This window comes from Ictidomys tridecemlineatus, chromosome 9, assembly GCF_052094955.1.
Source record: "Ictidomys tridecemlineatus isolate mIctTri1 chromosome 9, mIctTri1.hap1, whole genome shotgun sequence".
Taxonomy (NCBI): Eukaryota; Metazoa; Chordata; class Mammalia; order Rodentia; family Sciuridae; genus Ictidomys; species Ictidomys tridecemlineatus.
In genome coordinates this window covers 72833736-72856262 of record NC_135485.1, presented here as the reverse complement: position 1 = coordinate 72856262, position 22527 = coordinate 72833736, and the positions used below count along the sequence as shown (strand labels likewise).

At 43.7% G+C, this 22527-nt stretch overlaps 1 long non-coding RNA gene and 1 pseudogene across 1 annotated transcript in view; one reads left to right on the top strand and one right to left on the bottom strand.

Moving 5' to 3' along the window:
• The window catches only part of LOC144366785 (uncharacterized), a 40364-nt gene extending 23201 nt beyond the window's left edge, over nucleotides 1–17163 (top strand). Inside the window, exon 2 of the long non-coding RNA XR_013425928.1 lies at nucleotides 15985–17163. This is a non-coding gene — a long non-coding RNA (uncharacterized LOC144366785). The remainder of the gene's footprint in view (nucleotides 1–15984) is intronic.
• LOC144366973 (testis-expressed protein 38 pseudogene) lies at nucleotides 4209–7878 on the bottom strand (annotated as a pseudogene).
• Nucleotides 17164–22527: the final 5364 nt, after the last annotated feature.

Sequence of the window (22527 nt, the reverse complement as noted above, 5' to 3'; positions counted from 1 at the left end):
TGTAATGTAATACCTTTTTAATGATTTTTAATTTATGAAAAATGCATCTAATATTTATCGAGTACTTCCTATGGACACTTGCTATGTTTTTTCTCATGTACTCCTGGTGCCTGTCCTGGGAACATGAGTATTCATGCATTAAGCCCATTTTACTGATAGGGAAAATGTCTAATTCTGAGCCCTAGAGAGCTAGTTAAGGCAGAATTCAAACTGAGACTTTTTGCAACCAAACTTGCATTCTAAACCAGTATTCCATCTGGTTTTTCCATTGATCTTCCTCAGTGTTGGAGACTAAATCCTCTCTTCGACTGTGAGAACAAAATGAAGTCCTTTTAGATGTCAGACAATTGGTAGAAATTCTCTAATCCTGTTGGCTGAAATATTGCCTTGAGAATGAAAAAGATACAGATCATCTGGTGGCACTGTTCTGTTTCTTAACTACCAGAAAGAAAATTGGAAGGGGTGAGTGTGGAGGAGTGCAGAGAGAGAGAATACTTTTGAAAAGATACAGTCTTTGGGGCTGAGGCCTTAGCTCAGTGGCAGAGCACTGGCCTAGCATTTATGAGGCCCTGGATTGGAAATTTTGCACCATATAAAAATGAAAATAAGAAAGAAATGCTGTTCATCTACAGCAACAACAAAATATAAAATATTCAATCTTTGAAATCTATACGGTCCTCGAGTTCTTTTTTGGTTAATTTCAATTAACCAAAAATTTGGTTAATTTCAAATTTACATAAGTCACCCTCTTAAAATGTAAAATTGAGTGCTTTTTGGTATATTCACAGAGTTACACTATAATTACCACTATCTAATTCCACAAAATTTTTGTCACCCAAGTAGGAAACTCTGTACCTATAGAACAATCATTCATGCCCTAGCTTCCTTACTGGGTTTGGGATATTTTATATGAATGGAATCATAATAAGTGGCCGTGTGTATGCTTCTTGTAGTGTAATGTTGTCCTGGTCTGTTCATATTGTAGCATGTATCAGTACTTCATTTCTTTTTTGGCTGAGTAAAATTCCATGGTATGGACACAGCCCATTTTATTTATCCAAGCATGTGTTCATTATTGTTTGAATTGTTTCCATATGGGGACTATTAGGAATAATACTGGTGAGAATATTATTGTGCAGGGTTTTGCAGCTATGTTTTCTTCCCCTGAATATATGCTGGGTCATTGCCAGATGAACTGATTCTGCACTCAGGCCTGTAATCCCTTGTCATCCTGCCTGAGAGACTACCATGTCTCACAGACACAGGTCGTTATCTCAACTTCCTTTGTTCTAGTCAAGAAGATTCACCAGCTTACAAGCCCCAGGAACCAATTTCTTAGTGTTCTTGTGGGATTTATATCTGTATGGGGTCCTCACTTACCCAACCTAGTCCTTGTGTTGAGCTATAGTCAAGCCTCACCTGCCACATTCTCAGCTCTCTGAGAAAGATTGGGTAGTGGTCTGAATTTGGTTTTCATTTGCAATGCTTTAGCTATTCTGTGTGGTGGCTCCTACTGCTTCTTTCTTTAGTTTCTCTAAGTACTGCTTCCTAATCCTTTTATTCTACTGATACATGCCTGGCATCATAATGTTTACTTAAAGAGCCTCTCCATTATTCAGAGAGGCAACAGGTCCTGTAGAATTCCCAGAGGAATAGAGTGCCTGGCTTCAAGATGCTGCAACATACCTGGCACCCAAGAATGGGTCTGTGGCAACAGACACCTTTCCTTTGTTCCTGGCTGTTTTGCATTCTACAGCAGTTTCCTTTCTTTGCATTGCTGCACATAACCCCTCCAACCTCCTGTGGTGGCTCTGCTGGTCACAGTGGAGAATTTTAACTCCCATGGGGTCAATGGCCTGTCAAGTACTTTTTATTGACAGCTTTTTTTTTTTTTTTGGCTGTGTATCTCATTGGCTTGCTTACCAATACAAACTGGTTTTGGTTTCTTTCATACCCAAACCAGAACACATTTGGGTATCCTGAAATTTTATAAAGCATGCATTTTTTGTTATATGAATCTCATCTACCTTGTTTTCTCTTATGAAATAATGCAAATCTACTTTGTTCTAGTGGAGCTATTTGGGTAACATATAAGCAATTTTGGTTCAGTTTAGGGAATGAATTCAACTCAGTTTGGGCTTCATTTCATATCAGTGACAGCCATTTTAATTAATCTGAATAAAACATTTTGTTTTTCTCTCACTGTGTCTTACAAAGCACCCCCCTCCCTTGGTTTTAAAGAGAAAGAAAATCTTCTTTGATTCCTATGTTTATGGCTTCTATCCTCCTTTGAAAGCTGAGCCTAACTGATCATTGGCCAAAAATTAGTGTTCTAGAATCTACCTTCAGAATTAGAGTATTATTGGTTGTGAAGAAATGAAGACTATAGGTCAGGGGCTTTAGGTCTCTGCATGGTTGAAGGGGGCAAGGTGAAGAGGGGGCAAGGTGAGGGAGAAGTGAATCTCTGCCCATGTTCTCCCAGAAAAGATGGGCTTAGTCCTGCTTTGTATTTTGATACAATATAAGATCATGTTTACACAAGGAAAAAATGATTCCACTTAACTTTAAAAAGTAAAAGAAAATGGCTTAAAATATATTGCTAGAGGTCATATAGATAGGACACAGGCTTTCTTTGCAGTTGCTGGACCTAAGCCCTTTAGCCCATACATGGGGGAAAAAATGAACTACATTGCTGAGGGCCATAGCAGAATGGAGTGGTTGAGAGGTATGCCAGCAAGCCATTTAGATGATAATGGTTATGTTAAGCTGTGTATTCAATCATAAATTAGATCCCTGCTGTCCTCCTGGGCCTGCTACTTTGGAGTTCTCCAGGGATTCCCGGGGAGAGTTCCCATTGGTTGGGGAAGTGCCGGAGGGGGGGATTTTCAGAGGAGGGATTTCCGGTTGGTGTGTGGTGTGTCACGGGAGAAGGGAAATAAAGTAGTTGCTGTTGAGAGTTGAAATAAAGTAGTTGCTGTTTGAACCTACAAGGCTTTGTGGTGGCTCAGTTATTCATGCCCAGCCAGACTGCGGCTCTACATGTTTACTTACTTTTGAGAATCACAATCATACACACCACACTCCACAAAATAGGCAAAACTTGGCAATTCTCTCAGGACATCTACATTTAAAGTTTAGATTAAATATGGTTAGTTGTTTTGTTCATTTTCAAAATAAATGGGAAAAATTTGTGTGACAGAATCAGGCTATCTTTAGAGTGGGGCCAAATATCTCATAATTATCTTTGTGTCTCCTTTTTGGACCTTTTCCAGAAAGTATACAAATTATTAATATTCCCATGTAGTAGAATGACAGGGGACTCAACTTTCGTGTAGCCATGGATATCTTAAGATACATGCTTTGGATGTGTTACTCCATATAATATTAGGTGGTTACCACCAGCCCTTTCAGTAAGCAAATCTGTAGACCAAGCTGATGACACTCCATACACAGTCAAGCATTCATTCACCAAGGATGTTTTAAGAAGACATGATTAGGGAAGGGATACCAAGAGGTGGAAAGACCAGAAAGTGTAATGCCAGGCAGATGTAAATGGGAGAAGAGGCTCAGAGAAAATAACAAAAAAAGAAGAAAATGGCATATGCCCTTGGTACCTGTCTCATCAGTAAAAGAAAAATCATAATAGCCATTTTGCAGTGTTGTTCTGTCAGAAATAATGTAGAGAAACAATCAGCTAAGAATTGATACATCATAGGTATCACCAAGTCAGAACATAATGTGATGAGATTCACTGACCTCATGATGACTTGTTTGGCAAGTGGCATAGTTAGTCATCGTGGACTGGCATGGCTATGTACCCTCAGGCACTGTTACTCTTGTGGCAAGTTTACTTCCCATCCTGCAGAACAGCAGTGCCTTTGGGGACCTAGCCCAGGGTCTTGAACACATTGAATACTTGTTGGAGGGAATTTTGCTCATCCACAAATATTGGCTCAATGTGTCTCTTCAGAGCCAGCCTCCAGTCCTCATTGTATTGGTGAGACTTGTGCCACCATCACACTTGGGGAAGGAGATTGCCTTTCTCCTGGCAAATGAGATGCAAATGACTCTGACATTAATTAACTTCTAAATGGGCTCTGACCTGTGTGTCAAGATCAAGATTGACTCCTTTTTCTAATACCTGGCACCTGAAACTCACTTTCAGTGAGAGGAGGCTACAACCCTCAAGCAAAAGTCTACACATTTGGTCAGTTCACCCCTTGGGTCAGTGTGGAAAGGGAATAGAAGTGGACATGGCTTTCAGGACCCTCAAGAAAGGGTTAGGAGGCAGAATGGTCCAGTATGGGAGAAAGGTTCAGGCTGCAGAGGGTTGGGGCAGAGGGGATCTCCCGAAAGACAATTGGGAAGGGGAATGGGGTCTATTACTTTGGCATCCCATTAGGTGAGGGCTGCTGTGGGACCACCAGAGCAGGCTGCAGGGGAACAGGGGCTTCTGCCTGGGGGCTGCTGCCTCTGAAGGCATGATGCCTGTCTTCATGGAGGTGCGGCTCTGATGGAAGATCCGGAATTTGGAGTTGAGTGTCAATATTGGCAACAGCCTGAGGAGGGCCTATTCTGATCGCGGCAGTCATGCCATGTCTGTGTCGTCTGCTGACCCAGTACAGCAGTGGGCTGTAACTGAAGGTGGCAGCTCTCATCACCTCCACCCACTGCTGGGCACTCTGCCTCCTCTGCAGGTTCTTCCTCCAGTGTAGTAGGAGGATGCAGCCACCAGTTATCACGGTGCAGAGCCCCAACAATCTGAAGACCCATGGGACCCACACTGAGGCAGGAAAAAAAAGAAAGAGGCAAGCTGACTGACAGCTCCAGCTTGGGACCTGAACAGTTTCTCATTCCTCTCCTGGATTTGGCTCATTCTTCCTCTCATCCTTTCCCATCCTTCTTGAAGACATGCATAATAATTTCCTGATTCAGTCAAAGCTATATTTTCAGGGCACATAAGAGACCCCATTAGCCTTTTACAGATAAGGAACACTAGGTGTAGAGGGGCCATGACCTTCAGACTCAAGTCAGGCCTTCTGGCTCCAGTCCAGGCCCCATGCAGTCCTTCAGACTGAGAAGCCTCATGAAGGGCAAGGACCTCAATTGTATCTTTTCTGCTTGGGAAGAACATGGTCTCTGCCTTCAAGGAGTCCTTAGTTTCCTAGAGGAGTCTGTCTCTTAACTAATAGCACTCCATTCAGACAGCCACCACCCCATGCATGCAAAGGATCTTCCCTGAAAGTTTGTCCTCCACACTCTGGGTGTACTTATGGCCTGGAAGGCCCAGATCCTCCTTTTGCAAATCCATAAGGTTCACTCTGGTTACCAGGCCTATAGCTCTTGAAAGAGTGAACCCACCCACTACTCTGCCCAGCACTGTGAGTCCCCAGAAGGGCCCAGTCCCAATTTTCTCTAAAGATGAGGACTTTGGGTTCTGAGCCTCAGGATTCTATGGCTGGTGCTTGTAGAGGGGTTGATGGAATAAGGGACTCCATCTTGTGACATCTCATGAGCATATTGTCTTCCATGAAAGACTGGTTCACCATAGAATTGTTTGTCCCCAACTTTGTGTGATGAACTCACAGGGCAGCCTCCAGGAAAGGACCCTTACACCCTCAGGGGCTTCTACTTGTGTTTTCAGTTGTTAGGGAGCAATTTTCCAGTGGGGAGTGGGGCAGGGAGGACAGTGAGCATTGGACAGCCGTACCCTCAATAAATATCTTACCTAGTTGTCAGGGAACAAAACATCTCAGAAGAACCAAGTGGTCTAAACCTCCTCCTTTGGCTCCTACCATCTCTGTTTTGTTTCTTCAAGAAGTGTTTTTTTTTTTGGCATCATCAGGTCCCATGGGGACCTCCCCCCATGTGATCCTGCTTCTCTTTCCAGCTCCATCTCCCTTCCGACCCGTCATATACCTTTCTGCCCTGGGCATGCCAGATTCCCACAGACCCTGCTTATTCTCCCTCTGGACTTTTTGCTCCCTAACTCAGGAGTGTTGCTTACCACATTTCCACCACACTGAACACCTCCTTATCCTCCCAGGTGGTCAACTCCCCTACTCTGAGACAAATAGTCATTTCAGTTGATTTCCCAGTTTCTACAACTCTGAAGCAGATGAATTTGAAACAAATTGGTCCCAGTGACAGGAATAAAAGTGATTTCAACAACTATAAATTTGTATAAAGTGGAAAACATAGTGTTCTACTGATTTAATATATTATTTTTAGAAAATTGCTCTATTTGAACTGGTATAAAAGTGATGCCCTTTCAAATAACACGACCCGCCCACTATGAACAACTAAAGTTCAGTCAAATATGAATTAAATTTTAAAAAAATTAACCCGAAAAACCCCAGCATGATGATCTGCCACAGAGTCTTATTTTAAAATTGACAATTTTTTTCATCCCCCTCTCACCATCCCCAACCTGGGGGGAAACAGGATTACTTTTTGTCCCCATCCAGTTATCTATTCTTGAGCACACACCCACCATAGGAGTGAAGAAATTCAGAGTTGGGGATGGCAGCAGAAGACTTAAAAATTATATAATATATATACATATATGTATATGTATTATATAATTTTTATCTATATATATCTATATCTATATATCTATATATCTATGTCTGTATCTAGCTCGCTATCTATCTATCTATAAAGTTAGGGCTGATGCATTAAGACTATGTAGGAATAACAGTTAACAAAGAGACATAATCTTTATTTGAAGGTCCTTGGAAAGATCAATTATTGCTACAATTAAGAAATCATAACCAGTTGACTTGTATCTAATTTTTCCTATTTTATTTTATAGAGTGCTCCTCAGCCTTAGAGATTCACAGATATTCAAGAACACAGTGTCTATGGTTTGCAGGTATCACTCCTTTGATCCTGGAGTTTTTTAAGTCTCTGGGCTGGGGCTCCATCCCAGCTGTCTCTTTGACCTCATCTGTTTGTGGAGCCTGCTGCCCAGCAGGGATAGCAGGAGTGGTCTTGATGTTGAGAGGAAGGGTCCCTTCACCTAGGATATGGGTGCCTCAGAAGAGACTCCTCCCTTTTTATTGCCCTACTTGTGTAAATGCAACTAAGACTGTAAACGGTGCTGTGTGGGTGTGTGGCTACTGGCCACAGGCTTTTAAATAGATTCTAAGTGTTTGATGTTCTAGCACCCTGAATGATTCTAAGATGATTGAGCAGACATCCTAATTTTTAAATTATCAAGCTAACTGTCATTGTGGTGAAAAAAACAGATACACACCAGCTTTTTTGTTGTTGTTGTTAAAAACAATCATGAACATGGAAATCTGTGAGGATAAATGCATGGAGTACTACATACATGGCATACCTTAAGGGTGTCTGAGAGGCAAAGCACTCCCCTGTGAGTAGCATACCATTCACCCCATAGGCACAGCCCTAGGCATTAGGCCACATGTTGCAGTACCAGCACTTGGTCCATGGCCCCTTCTTGATTGGTCACTGCCAGGACAGTTGGACAGAAATTGTATTGGTGGCTGCCTATAGTCTGCTTAGCTATTGCCTAAGTTTATATACATGGTAACTGTGCAATAAAATCAGACCCGCTTCCTGCTTGGTCTCTGAAGGTCTTGATTAGTGACTGCACAGCCACACACTCCTCTAACCTGTACCATGTACCTCCTCACTGGGTGAGAGAGAGCCCACAGATATCCATCTCCAGGAACTGTGATTGACATGGTGATAACCAGGAAGCAATAGTATGATGGTTTTAGTTTTGCATCTGAATCTATAACATTCTCAGTTCACCTTGGCAAAATCACTTAATTTCAATTACTTCAACTTAGAAGGATTTTCTGATCCTTGACAACTAATTTGATCTATATGTTTCTCACCCTTGACCATGAACTCTTCATTTGGATTTAGAAATCGTGATTAAGTTTCCTAATCAAGTATTAGTGTCTGTGACTAAATCAAGGTTAATTTTAGTGTGCCCCTAAAGCCCCTTCAAGTATGAATATGAAAGTAGCAAGTTATGTGTTTGTTGCCATGTTGGAGTCAACACAAATCAAATATGAATTATGCCCTATCAAAATGTTTAATTATTGAATAGCCTGAAGAGGTTTTCTGTTTTTAAAAATGATTTCCTGTTTTTAAAAGGGGCAATATAAAAAAAGATTCTCTTATGCCACTTATCCTTAAAAACATGGACAAATGATGCATTATAAAGTAATATGAACACTGGATAACCCACAAAATACAGAGTTATTCTTACACTGTCAGCTCTAATATCCATGAATATATCAGAGCACTTACTTATGGTGGATTATTTCCTTACATTAAAAAATTATGAGTGAGAATCGGCAGGCAAATGACATCAGGATCAGACATTCAAAAATTTTACAGAATGAAATGGTGTAAACATTCCATAGTAAAGTATGCTTAAAGGGGAAAATTGTTAATGGAATAAAAGTCATAAGAAAACAAAATGAGAATGTTGAATTAAAAGGTCAATTTAGATTTTGATATTTAACAATGGTAAACTTCACAAAAATAAAGGAAAATTGGAAAATTGGAGGAAGTACCAAAGAGCGGTTTAAACCCAAAGAACATGTTTAACTAGAAAATAGAAGAAAATATCCATGGTTTAGTTGAGAGCCATAAAGATATGGAAGGGAAGAAAGTAAATGTTCAGCAAATTATAGGACAAAATAAAATCTTGCTGTATATCAAATAGAATTTTCCTTAGAAAAAATGTGGTTGGGAATAATAATCAAAAAAAGACTCTGAAATGTTTGAAAATCATAATTTAACTAAGATCAATGAAAATAATTCTTCACTTAGGCATATTATAGATTTAAGAATACTAGGGGGCTGAGGTTGTGGCTCAGTGGTAGAACGCTTGCCTAGAATGTGTGAGGCACTTGGTTCGATCCTCAGCACCACATGTAAATAAAATGAATAAAATAAAGGTCCATCAGTGTCTAAAAAATATTTTTTAAAAGACATTTAAAAAAAGAATACTAGGAAGAAGAAAATTTACAACAATTGGAAGAAGAATATGTTTATAAAAACAAATCATAAATGTATTATTTATTATTCAATACCAGTAGTAGAAACCAGAATAAATTCTACTGTATGCTTAAACCGTGCCAAAGTAATCAAAGTAGAATTTGATTCCCAGCTAAGCTATCATCAAGGGTGTCTGAATTACAAACATGCTTACATGAATATATAGGGCATGCACTGTAAGCCTTGATTTCATAAGTAATGAGTAACTGCTAGGGTATGTTAAAACAAGGTAAAGTCCTAGTTTAAAATTGATTTGTGTGTGTTCAAAGAAAACTCAGAAAGATAGATATATAATACTATAATAACATTTACACAGTAAAAGTTTAGAGAATTAAAACATTTTAAGGTTATTCAGTTACTGGGGAAAAAAAAGAGGTGCTGGATAAATTTAGACTTAACATTTTATTTCCATAATTCAGTTGTGTGAAACCACAATAGGAAATAAAACATATCAATAGAAGGGAAGAAATGAAGTAACATTAAGGAAGGGTAGAAACATTGACCAATAGAGTAGCATGCAGGGAAGGACTAATTGAAAAAGCTAAAGTATAATAAAGTCTTACCTAGGATTGTACACAGCCTCTTCAGTTACTGCCATTTGCATCATGCAGCCAGGACTTTGAACTCTCCTTCTGCCAAATGTGAACTGGGTGAATTCTCTGAATCTCAGTTTCTTCTATAAAATGAGAATAATACTACTTATCTTAAAGGGTTGTTTTCAGAACCCACAATGAAAGTAGGGCTTTACCATAATCCCTTACTTTGCATCCTTCGCTCATAGTTTTAACACCACTTCTTTTTTTTTTCTTTTCCTTTTTTTTTTTTTTTGTAATTCTTAGTGAAACAGCATTTAACATCACCACTTAAATTTTGTGTCAAAAATACATTTGTAAACTACTAGCATATTAGAATTTTGTTATCTATGACTTCCTTTATTTTGCCAGATCCTTTCTGCCACGATTGGCAATGCCTAGCTCATCTTGCAGATTGGCAATGCAAAATAGGCTGCATGGGATTCAGAATGAAGTGAGTGGAATAGACAGGTGATAATTTACCTTTCCTACCATGTCCTCTTATTCTCTGTTTTCCTGCCTCCATTGATAGTACATATTTTGAATCTTCTGAAGTTCACATTCTCCTTATATTTGGTGTTTGGACAAATGGAAATAGGATGATCACTCCAAAAAGTATTTAGACTCAAACATAATTCACATTACACATTGTTAAAATAAGTTGATTACTCTTAAGTCTATGGATCACTATAGTTTTAATGACCTACAATTCAACATAACCCTACCAATGCCCTAAACTTTAATTTTCAATGCATTCAATGAACTAATAATGTATCTGATAAGGGGTTAAGTGCAAAAATTGTTTTCCTGATACACATACACCTGAAATTTTATCCATCCACTTGTTTTTATATTTTCATCTCCTCCTCCATATCTCATACTTCCTGACATAAGGAATACAAACTTTTTGGATTACAGAATTTTCACACAGGAAGTTCCAAGGATGATGGCCTTTAGCCTATAAAATCTTGGCAAAATATATTGAAGAAGTACCAATGTTTTAAATTGAATAAATCATGAAGAAAATTCAGCAAAAGAATAACTATTATTTAATTTTCAGTTGCTTTTAGGACACCATTAGAAACTGCACAAATACAGGGGCTGCTATTTTTAAGGCCACAACAGCTAGCCAAAGTGGAATCCCTTCCTGGGGATGCACAGTGCTAGTGGGATTCATTGCTGTTGAAAAAGCATCATCTCATGACTTTTCTCTTTCCTTCCTTCCAACTGAAATACTAATCATGATACTGAAAAAAGGAAGGCATGGAGAGAAGGAAGGGAGTTACAAAAGCAAGAACACATATCACACACTACAGTGCTGCTATTTGAAAAGAGTCACATAGATCTGTGCATCAGATAGCCCTGAAGATGACAGTGTCCTTGTCCAAATCAGTGTATTGCATTTCTAAACTACATTTCAGATAGAAGAATGACCTGGCTGACAGCAATGTCCTGCAAAAGTTGCCATATGGGCTGACCCTAGCCAGAGCTGAACTGGAGATGCTGACTGAGAACCTGACGAAAGAGTTGGCCTATCTGAAGTAGAATCAATCATGAGGAGGCCAAAAATTGATTTCTTTTTTCCTTCCAGACCTCAAAATTAAAACATCAGGTTTGCAACGCTGGAGTTAAAACACGACCTCTTTAAGTAGCCATTTGTTTTGGATGTGCTCGTGCATGTACATTGCTGATACTGCTGTTTATAATAGTTCTTATATAATCAGAGACACATTCTGATTTTGTCATTTTCATAACAGGTAATAAATTAGGAAATAAAGAATTTTAACTCTCTTGATTTAGTGATTTTGAAATTATATATTATCAGTGCCACACATGGCACTCTGATGGACCACAGTGTATACCAGTGACTGTTGTAGAGAATAGACACTGGCAGTAAGTTTTTACTCAGTTTTCAGTGATTCTACCAATTCTGCAGGACTAAACACATCTTGCAGCCTTTGGCTTAACAGCTGTAGATAAAATCTATCTAGCAACTTGCATACCAAGCCTCCCCTTCCTGTACAGACAGGACAGTGGATTCTCTAGAAGGGGAGGATTAAGTAATCCTTCTGGCCCATAGGCACAGCATATAGAGTCCATGGTCACTTAAATATCCTGTGAAAATATCTTTAGTTGTTATTTTGTTGTTGTTGTTTGGAGTCTTAAAGGCAGTTTCCAGGACTTGGGGTCTGTTCCCTCTAAGGCGGGGAAAAGACGGGTCCTTGTGAATCAGGATGATCTTGACAAACCACAGTGAAGAATTCATGTGGCTTAGTATATTTGCAAGTTCATCCTACAGGTGTATGTTTGTGACCACCACAATGTGTATTCCTTTTAAATGACTGAACAACACTTGTACACTGCACCCACAGTCCACGCAGGAAGTGGCTGGGGATGGTGAGGTTCTCTCCCAAGACCGCCCCAACCTAGCAGACAACCTAGTTGCTCAGTAGAGAGGCTATATCAGGGGATGGCGTGAGCAGCCACACAGTGGCCTCATGGTTGAGCGAGACATGGCAGCTGGGGGAAGCATAAGGTCCTGGGCATCTGCCTGGGTACGACTGCCTCCCGCATTCTTCTTCCTGAGCAGGACAGTCGACCAGGCGCAAGACCAGGGCCTGGAGCCTCCACCAGAGACAACATCCCAGCTACTGGTTACCTTATCACTCTGACACCCACTATCCCATGCCCTTGCTGCCATGCCAGCCTGGAACTCTTCGCTGCAGCCAAACAGACTCCCCACATGGCCACTGGGTGCCACTTTCACTGTCCTGCAGCTGGTCCCCAGTTACTCTTGCAGGATGAAGATGCTCACTGCTGGACACTGCCTGTTGTTGCTTCCCCTGCTTCTGAACTCTTATGGTGCCACCACCATTGTGCAGCACTCAAATTTCCAAACTCCAGATGGACTCCAACAATGCCCACCAAGGCCCCAATGTCATTGTACTTTACACCACAACTGGTGCCCAACCCCTATACTGAGGCTGGACCCCTGATGCATCTGCATGTTGCTCCTGCACCTGCCAGACTCTGGAGCTCCACCCTGCTGCCACCAGACTTTAACATGGATACTAGACAGTGACACTCAGTACTGGGGCCAACTTCACTGCAACTGCCAGAATTTGGTCCATTATGTTTTTGCCAAGAAGACCCTCTCCATTAAGTAAAAGTGCAAGGCAAAAAAACAAGTGCTGATGTAGAAGCTCTTGCAAGTTATCTAGAAGGTCTTGGTAAGCTATTCGATGAAGATGTGTTGTGCTTGAAGGTATTATTGTCTAAATTTCAGTTATGGCAGTGGTGGCAAAGGCAACTGAGGAGTCTGTAGGTGGCAACGTCAAGCCAGGAATCCAGAGAGTTGCATTCTCATCCTCTGGAAGTGGCAGGAATCTGGTCCCAGGGCAGTGATGGTGGCCGCACATCACTGGTGGCCCTGTGGGGACTCCAGTGGCTTCAGTGTGGAGCTCTTTTAGCAGTGATGGTGACAGCTTGGGACAGCAGGCCTCAGAGTCATAGGGTGACTGGAGGCTGTGATGGCCTCTGCAGTGGCTCCTCCAGGCAACTGGTATTGCTCCTTGTAGGGCCTGCCTGCCCACAAAGCAGGGCGCAGGAGCTGGTGGTACCCAGACACCTGCTGAGGACCTTATGCTGCCCATTTCAGCAATGCCTGTCATTGGCCTTGAGTCCACCAGGCTGCTCACCTAATCTTTGAGTTCACCCTGCCACTCCCTGCATTGCAGCCTCTGAGGGATGAGTAGGCCTGCTGCCAGCTGGGGCAACCTTTGGAGAAAGCGCCCACCCTCCCCAGGTACATCTCCTCTGTGCTGGGTAGCAGAGTGCAGAGGTGGGAGGTGGGGGGGCCTAGAAAATCCTCACCCTCCAAGTGCATTCCTTGGGCTGACAAGGGTATAGGGCACAGGTGGCAGTGGGAGTCTAAGGGCAACGAGTTCTCTGTCTTGGTCTTCTGCCACTCCCAGCCACAGAAATGCACTTTTGGGGTGAAGATGTCCTAGGACCTCTGCTTTCTGCACCCACAGTCCACGCAGGAAGTGGCTGGGGATGGTGAGGTTCTCTCCCAAGACCGCCCCAACCTAGCAGACAACCTAGTTGCTCAGTAGAGAGGGTATATCAGGGGATGGGGTGAGCAGACACACAGTGGGCTCATGGACAGAGCTAGACATGGCAGCTGTGGGAAGCATAAGGTCCTGGGCAGCTGCCTGGGTACCACCGCCTCCCGCATTCTTCTTCCTGAGCAGGACAGTCGACCAGGGACAAGACCAGGGCCTGGAGCCTCCACCACAGATGACATCCCAGCTACTGGTTACCTTATCACTCTGACACCCACTATCCCATGCCCTTGCTGCCATGCCAGCCTGGAACTCGTCGCTGCAGCCAACCAGACTCCCCACATGGCCACTGGATGCCACTTTCACTGTCCTGCAGCTGGCCCCCAGTTACTTCTGCAGGATGAAGATGCTCACTGCTGGACACTGCCTGTTGTTGCTTCCCCTGCTTCTGAACTCTTATGGTGCCACCACCATTGTGCAGCACTCAAACTTCCAAACTCCAGATGGACACCAACCATGCCCAATAAGGCCCCAATGTCATTGTACTTTACACCACACCTGCTGCCCGACCCCTATACAGAGGCTGGACCCCTGATGCAGCTGTATGTTGCTTCCGCCCCTGCCAGACTCTGGAGCTCCACCCTGCTGCCACCAGACTTTAACGTGGATACTAGACAGTGACACTCAGTACTGGGGCCAACTTCATTGCAACTGCAGCCAAACCCTTGTCACTATGGCAGATGAAAACACTCATGGCTGGAAGCATCTGTTGTTACAACCACTGTTTCTGGATTCTTCCACCGTCACCGCCACCATGAGTAGGAAGCAAGGAACTCCCCTAAATCAGAGTTGCATGCTGACACCGCCACAGTCGCCCCCACCTCACACCAATACTCAACTCCTGACTTTCGACGCCTGATGCCCTATGCCCACAACAGCTGGATGCTGCTCTTGCCACCATATGCCACCATTTCATGATGGTGCCATTGCAGTGAATTGACCCCAACGATGCTTCTCTGCTCAAGATGTATAAGAGCTGGGAAACTGATCGTTCTCCATTACAGTCACCTCACCAAGTTCCACTGCATGCTGCCTGCCTTTTGTCACCCCAGGACCAGACACCAGTCCTCAGGACCCTAGAGGAGTTGTGGCTCTAACTCAGGGAACTCATCCAAATAAACAAGTGAGCACTCTCAATAAAGGCTGCAGTCCTCACAGCAGGCAGTGGGTGGGACTAGGTGGGTCCAGCTCACTGGTGAAAGGGTGGGGTTAGAGCCTGGGAGCTGCTGGCAAGGTCTAGACCTGATCCTGTAGGGCAAGATAGAGAGGGATCTTTGGCTGCTCTGGAAGTCTAGCCCTGGAAGAACCTTCTGGTTCTTTCTCCTGAACTTTCCATGGTGTCTCCTTCTCCTACTCCTCCACTCTTCCCTGAGGAGACTCTGTGTCCTGGACATAGGGTCATCTGGGCACAGGGTCTCTGGGCAGTGGAGTGAGGCCCCAGTACATTGCAGCAGGCTGGGGACAGCCAGACTGGCCATACCTGGACCTGTAGGAAAAATAGCCTATTGGGAAAATACCCTCCTAGATCTACCAAATTTAGCCTAACACTGGCTTCTTCCAAGAGATTATCAAGAAAGGAAAAATATAAGTAAGCAAGTTTGTCTGGCTAAGGGGTGGTTTGAGGAGAAGTAAAGACTTCAGATTGGGTAGAGCTGGATTTAAATCCCTCTTAACTGGGTGACCTTGACCAGGGTGCAGAACTAGGTAAAACCTTGGGTTTGCATCTGGTAAAGTAAAGTTGGGTGAGGAGGATAAGCCAGGGGTAAAATTAAGCTGTTGAGCAGTACCTAAACTTTGGGAGCCAGGAAGGCATTTGACATGATTTCCATGCAGAAATATATTCTGAGATTAAAGTCAACCCACTTAGAGGTGCACCTTTGGAAGCAACTGACCTGTGAGCAGGCGGTTGAATTTACTTCATTTTTTAGATGAAATAATAATATATGGAAGATCATAGGCCGATGTTGGGTCAGGCTTGTGAAATTATAGGCTGTTTTCAAATTTGTTTAAAGACTTAAATCTACATAGTTCAAGCCTCCTGGGACATCCCCCACCTCTTGTCACACCCCCTCATAGAGCACTATCTACAATCCCTTACTCTAATTTTTAGAGTGTCACCAAATATGTCAATGCATGTATGTACATATGCAGAGATATACATTATGTAATACTTTGTTCCTTTTAGCCTGCTTTGGAACCTCCTGAAAATAAAATCTCTTATTCTTACGTACATTCTTTTGCAGCTTTCCCTCCTTAATTGGTACCCCTTAAGCTGAGCATCAGGAAGAAGGAAACACCAGAGAAACTCAAAGATCCAAAGGACACCAACCCTGCTCAAGTCACTCTGGAAGCTGACTAGCCTGAATGTGCCCAAAGCTTGAGGAAACATCAGCCCTGCTTCAGCCACTCTGGGTTGGATGTAGAAGGTGAAAGATATACTAACCAAAAGGAAAAATGGACTGTTTCACTCTTTAAGACAGCTCTTATACTGTCATTGCCACCCCTTACTTCTGTCATATACAGAGTCCTTTGTTTTGTCTTGACCCTAGGACTGATAGCAATCAAACACATAGTTAATAATATCAGAAAACAAACGCATGTACCAGTTCAATCCTGAAAGGGCATTGCAGTTGAGATCCAAGCTCACTATTTGGAGGATGGTTTCCTTTTCTTGGTGGATTCAAAAGCTTAATTGACATAGCATGGATTGTGCTCTGAACTTGTGTATTGCTTCCATGTTTGTTTCCTCTTTTCATTAAAACTAGGGGTTCTACAATAGAAGCAGGTTTCCTTTTTGAAAAAGAGAAACAACAACTATGATATTACATTATATAAAGCTTTAAGCCAAGAAGATAATAATGCCCTTTGACTTAGAGGATTAAATAATGAGCATCAAAGGGGGTAATGCTGTAGTTTCCAAAAGACTCACACCTTAATTGTAACACACAGGTCTCTCTCCTAATCAAGAAGAGATTATTTTAAGAAGTCAACAAAATTTCCAGAGCACTCATTGTGCTTTGAGCTCCTTTTTGTTGTAAAGGCCAGGTTTCTCTTTCTTGTAAGAGTTAGGCCTGCAGGGCTGGGGTTGTGGCTCAGTGATAGAGCACTTGCCTCGCACATGTGAGGCCCCTTGTTCAATTCTCAGCACCACATAAAAATAAAGGTATTGTGCTCATCTACACCCTAAAAGAAAATAGTCTCCGACCAAGTTTTTTGATGTGCGAAAATTTCTGTTTTCTGTGTAAAACATTGTGAAACCTCTGTCCAACCTATGAATGTGGAACAAAGTTAAGTTATATTAAACATTGTGCTGTGTAACCACCCACTGCAATGTTAGAGAATTTCCAGACCTGGGGTCCAGAGCTTGTTTGGTGTTATCCCCTCTGGGTTGCTGCAGCTTAAATAAATCTGCTTCCTCCAAATTCCTCAGGTGTCCAGACTCATCTTTCCTGCATCAATGCCTGCTTGAAATGCTAGAATGTCCTAATTCTTGAAGGGCCTGAAGAGACAGTCTCTCAGACTCTGTCACAGTATGAATTCTAGGAATGAATTCACAGTATGAATTCATCACAATGAATCTAATTTCAGGTTTCATTATAGGGACTTCCTGGATGTAATATCAAAGTTGCGTGATAAAACTTGTATACGTCTATTGAGTTGCCATGATATACTCCATAAAGATATATAAATGACATATTTGAATAAAAATTTAATCTGGGGGAAAATATGTTTTGTGAGAAATCTAAAGCCATGCTTGCATTTTGTGTTATTTTAAATATTATGCTGTAATAATATTATATTTTATTATTACATTTTTAAATCTGAAAAAGACATCAGAATTTTGTACCATAATATTGTCAAAAAGGGAAAATTTTATTGATTAGAAATATGCTTTCCTGTTTTTAGAGCTAACAGTTGAATTAAAGTTTTGCACCAGACACCAAGTCCATCAGAACCTCAGTCTGGTGAAACCACATCTTGGTGCCCAAGAGCAGGTCCCAGAAGGAAATCAGGCTGGCTCTTCCCAGAGCCCTCTGGACAGAGGTTGGCCTCCTCCACTCTTTGTGTTATTTTTTCTCTGATTGCTTGGCTCCTCTCCATGCTCTTCAAGCTGTCCTCTCCCATCTTTGTTGTTCAGTGACATCACCTGTCATTCATGTTTTTATAGACCTCTGAGGAAGAGAAAATCCACATGGATTTCAGAATGGCTCAAGATGCAAATGACTGGTCATCATTGGACACCCTAAAAGGGGATGGTATTGATGGCACAGGGGTATAAATCTCATGACGGGTCAGAAAACTCATTTACAGAGCAGCCAAAGGTCTATGTAGATCCATAAAATGGCCACAAACAACCTGAAAATCTAGGTAGTAACTCATCTGGAGCAGTCATAACCTCTTTCGGCTGGAGAAATATCAGTGGCTTCTTTTGGAATTGAATTAGGTGCGAAAAATAGCTCCTATGCCATTTGGTTAGGAAAAATGGTAATGATGATGGAGGTGATAATGCAATAGCTTATATTCATAGACCACTTTGCATACATTATTTCATTGAATATTCACAAAGTCCTTTCACTGACTGTCCTAGTCAGTTCTAGCTGCTACAACAAAATACTCTAAGCTTAAGAAACATTTATTTCTCCCCATTTGGGAGGGTGGGAAGTTCATGGTCAAGGTACTGATAGATTGAATTCTTGGAAAGAGCCCTCTTTTTGCTCATAGCTGGCTGCCTCTCACTGTATTCTCAACTGGTGGAGAGCAAGTAAGCCCTGGTCTCTTTTTGAAATTCTGAGAAAACTAATCTCATGTTGGGAGACATGCCCCGAGCCTCCCCCCCCCACCCCCCACCGGCCTATCGAAATCTGATTACCTCCCAATGGCCCCACTTCTCATGCCATCATATTGGCATTAGGGCTTCAACATGAATTTGGAGGAGACACAAACATTCAGTAGGAAATGCACTGTGGAGTCTTGGGCATATTCTGTATCTTCTCTGTGCTTCTGCTGCCTCATAAAGAAAAAGGATGGTAATAACTCCTGGTCAATGTGCCTGTGTGTGTGTGTGTGTGTGTGTGTGTGTGTGTGTGTGTGTATGATTACATTGAATTAAAAACAGGTGATTAGATGATATATGCAAGTAATCCTCGATTTAAAAAAACTGAATATACAAACACAGGTGTCAAAATAAAAGCTGAAACCAAGTTTAAGAAAAAAATTCAGTGTGGGAATAGAAAATATTTCCCAGGAAGAGGATAAAAATGGAGTTTTTTTTCTGATATCAACTTTTTAGGAGATCTAATAGATATTTATGAAATTTAACATGACAATTTAGAAACAATGATATATGCTTATATTATGCATGTATTACTTTATTCTGATTCCACATTTAGAAATCAATTTTTAACTAAAACTCATCATAGTCCTCTCCAACATTGGTGTTTTTTTACCCTCTCCAAAACAAATTTGGAGTCTTAAAGGCAGTTTCCAGGACTTGGGGTCTGTTCCCTCTAAGGCGAGGGAAAGACGGGTCCTTGAGAATCAGGATGATCTTGACAAACCACAGTGAGGCCTTCATGTGGCTTAGTATATTTGCAAGTTCATCCTACAGGTGTATGTTTGCGACCACCACAATGTGTATTCCTTTTAAATGACTGAACAACACTTGTACACAACACTATCCATAGACTCAAACCCAAGGCCACATTCCAAGGAATCTTAGCAATCTGTACTTTCTATCTGATCTACCCCAAGCATGAATTGCTGATTTAATAAGAAGTAAAACAAGAAATAAAGACTGTGTTGAACTTTGTTAGTAGAAAATAAAGAGTTTGTCCCACCTCAGACCCCAGGACCACTCAGCTGTGGCCCACATTTGGTCACCCTGTCCATCAATGCAGTCAGTACCCTGACTCCAGAGGCAGGCAAGATCTAGGAGGGTGTCCATTTTTCCTCCCTATGCAGCAGGAAATGGTGACAGAAAGAGGAAACTGAGAATTCCCCAGCCTGAAAGCCTGTGGGGAGGCCCATGGTGGGGGACATAAACCCATCTTCCAGCCATTTTCTCAAAAGTACTATGATTTCGTGACACTCGGGAAGTGGAGGAGCTTCTGGTTCTGGCCATTTCAGAGGAAAGTTCAAGATAAGTGCCAATTCAGCTGTGTGGCATGAGGAAGGACCTATAGACTGAGCCCCAGGACCATGTTCTTGGCAACCCAACTCCAACTTTGTCACCCACTGCAAGTCTGTGCTGCACTGGCCCATCAGGTGATTCCATTACTTCCAGGACCCTGATTCCCAATGCAGCCTACTGGGCAGCACCTCGAACTGGGTTCAGAAGGATACCATGCCAGGAATTCTCCCACCAGGAGAGACGAGCACTGCCACAACCTCACCCAGCGGCCTTCACTGATTATTGAAGGTCCAGTGGACCCAGAAAAGGCCATGGGCAATGCAAGGGGCCCAAGGAGCACCCACTTGGGACAACAGTCCCAGGTGAGGCTCCCTCCAACCTCACTCCTCCAGGTCCCCACTCACTGATATTTTGCCCACTTCAGAAGCAAGCCCAGAACTCCACCAGTGAGGAGGGGGGACAGTTCTTAATAGCTGAGCATGGAGGAGCATGCAGGGCTGCTCAGTGGGTTATGGGAAGCTTGAGCTTGAAACCTCACAGCTAAACCTGGCAGGGTGCCCTTCCATCCAGGAAAAGCCAAGACCCATGACAACTGGAACCTCCAAAGAGTGAATGCTGAGTGGATCTCTGGGTCTGTAGGTGTCTGCGTTGGATTGGACTGGTGAAAGGTGACATATCTTACACTGTAGGAACAGTAGGAGGCCTAGTATTGTCCCCAGAACAGCTAAGCAATGAAGACAGTCAAAAAATTGGAGAGCTGGGGTTGTGGCTCAGTTGCAGAGTACTTGCCTAGCACGTGGGAGGCACTGGGTTCAATTCTCAGCACTGCATAGAAATGAATAAAGGCCTGTTGACAACTAAAAAAATAAATTTAAAAATGGGAGAATCTTGATAACCAAAATTCAAAGAAAGCAACCCAAATATGGATAAAACTCGATTTTGTGAGCACACAGCTGGGTTTTTCTGGTTTCCACACAAAGAGAGAGGACTGTGCACAGAGGGTAGCATTCCCTCCCAGCCTGCCCTGCTGAACCCCTCAGCCAGACTCTGGGGGATGCCTTAAATGCATTCTCAGCAGCTGTTCCCTCCACTGTTCCCAGAGGAAGTGCAGGAAGACCCACAGGCCGTGATCCCAAAGCTGCCACCACCTGCAAATGCTGCTCAGCCAAGAAACTTGCCGCCCCCCCCCCCCCCCCCGCAGTTCCCCTTCTGACTGGCCAGGCCCAGGCAGGACAGCAGACAGAACTCTGACAGCTCAGGGGCGGGGCATGGGCTGAGGGATTCCTGCCTTTGCAAGAGCTCCTGGCTGTCAAACTAAGTCCCGCCCACCCTCACCAGAGCAAGGCTAGATACAAACACTAGCTCACACCTTCAAGGGAGGACAAGGTGTCCTTGCCCAGCCCCAGCAAGCAAGATCCTGGAGATGCCACCACCACTTGCTCCCCTGCTGGTGCACCGCCTATCTAATGACATTGCTTTCCCCTTCAGAGGCCCAGGGAGGCTACCCCCTGCTCCAAGCTTGGAGGTATGGGGGGCGCTTCTATTGGGGCCATGCCACTTCCCTCCTTTTCAGAGAAGAGCACTCCTGAGGAGGCACCGACCTGTCCCTGGACCGGAGGTGCAGGTACTGCCAGCCAAACACCTGCTCATCACCCTAGTCCGCACGTGCTCCACGCCCCAAGAGCTATCCTCAACCCGCAGCAAGAGCCTGCTCAGCCCTCCGACTGCCCCCCCTCCCTCCGCCCCCCCCTCCATTGGAGTTCAGCCCATCTGTGCTGCCATCCTGGCTGCCTCTGGCGAGGGGCAGGGTCGTTGCACCAGTCTGAGGGGAGAGATCCCTGGCCTTGCCATAGCTGCCACCCCTCAAACCCAGCATCTACAACCCTTCCGAGATGACCCGGAAACCTCACTGGGTCAGGAGGTGGACCAGCGGGATCTGAATCACATCCCAGTGTCAGCACTCAACAGTCGCCCCAGGACCCACGCACGCACCAGGCTCGCAGTTCCCTTGCCTATTTCTTCCGCATCTGGTGCAAGCACCTGGACTTTGCACGTGCATGCAGACTTTGCACATGCACGCGGAATTTGCACGCGCGCGTCCGTTCCTGGCGCAAGCCTGCCTCTTGTCCAGTATTAACGGTTTTCCTCACGTGCTCGCGTGTTCTCCACTCATTCCTTCCTCAGCTGCGCCTTGGCAACAGGTCTCACAGCCATTTCGCCTGAAGATGCGTGAGCAGGGGAAGAAGGCCTTCTGTGATCAAGGCTACAATTACCCACTAGCGCCTTCGCTGAGGCTGCCATGGAGACTTCTCACAGCAAGTATTGTCCCTCACCCCTGCCCCCGGCGCTGAGGGGCAGAGACCTGGCAGAAGGGTCCCACCAGGAGCCGGGTCATGGGCGGCGCCGACATCCCTATACTGGTTGGCCACTAAGGGCTTCCTGGGCTGGTGGCACCACTCGCAGGTCGTCTTGCCGCCATCCTGCAACTGCTCCTCAGCGGTTGCGCAATGTGCCTGCTCGGTGCTTATCCAGGGTCCTGCGGACCCTGCGATCTTTTCTGGGAGACTTGGATATTGCCTCCTCCCTCCGCATGCCAGGTCTCCTGAGGAGGACGCTGCTGTCAACTGCAGCTTTCATGAATTCCTGCATCCCAGGC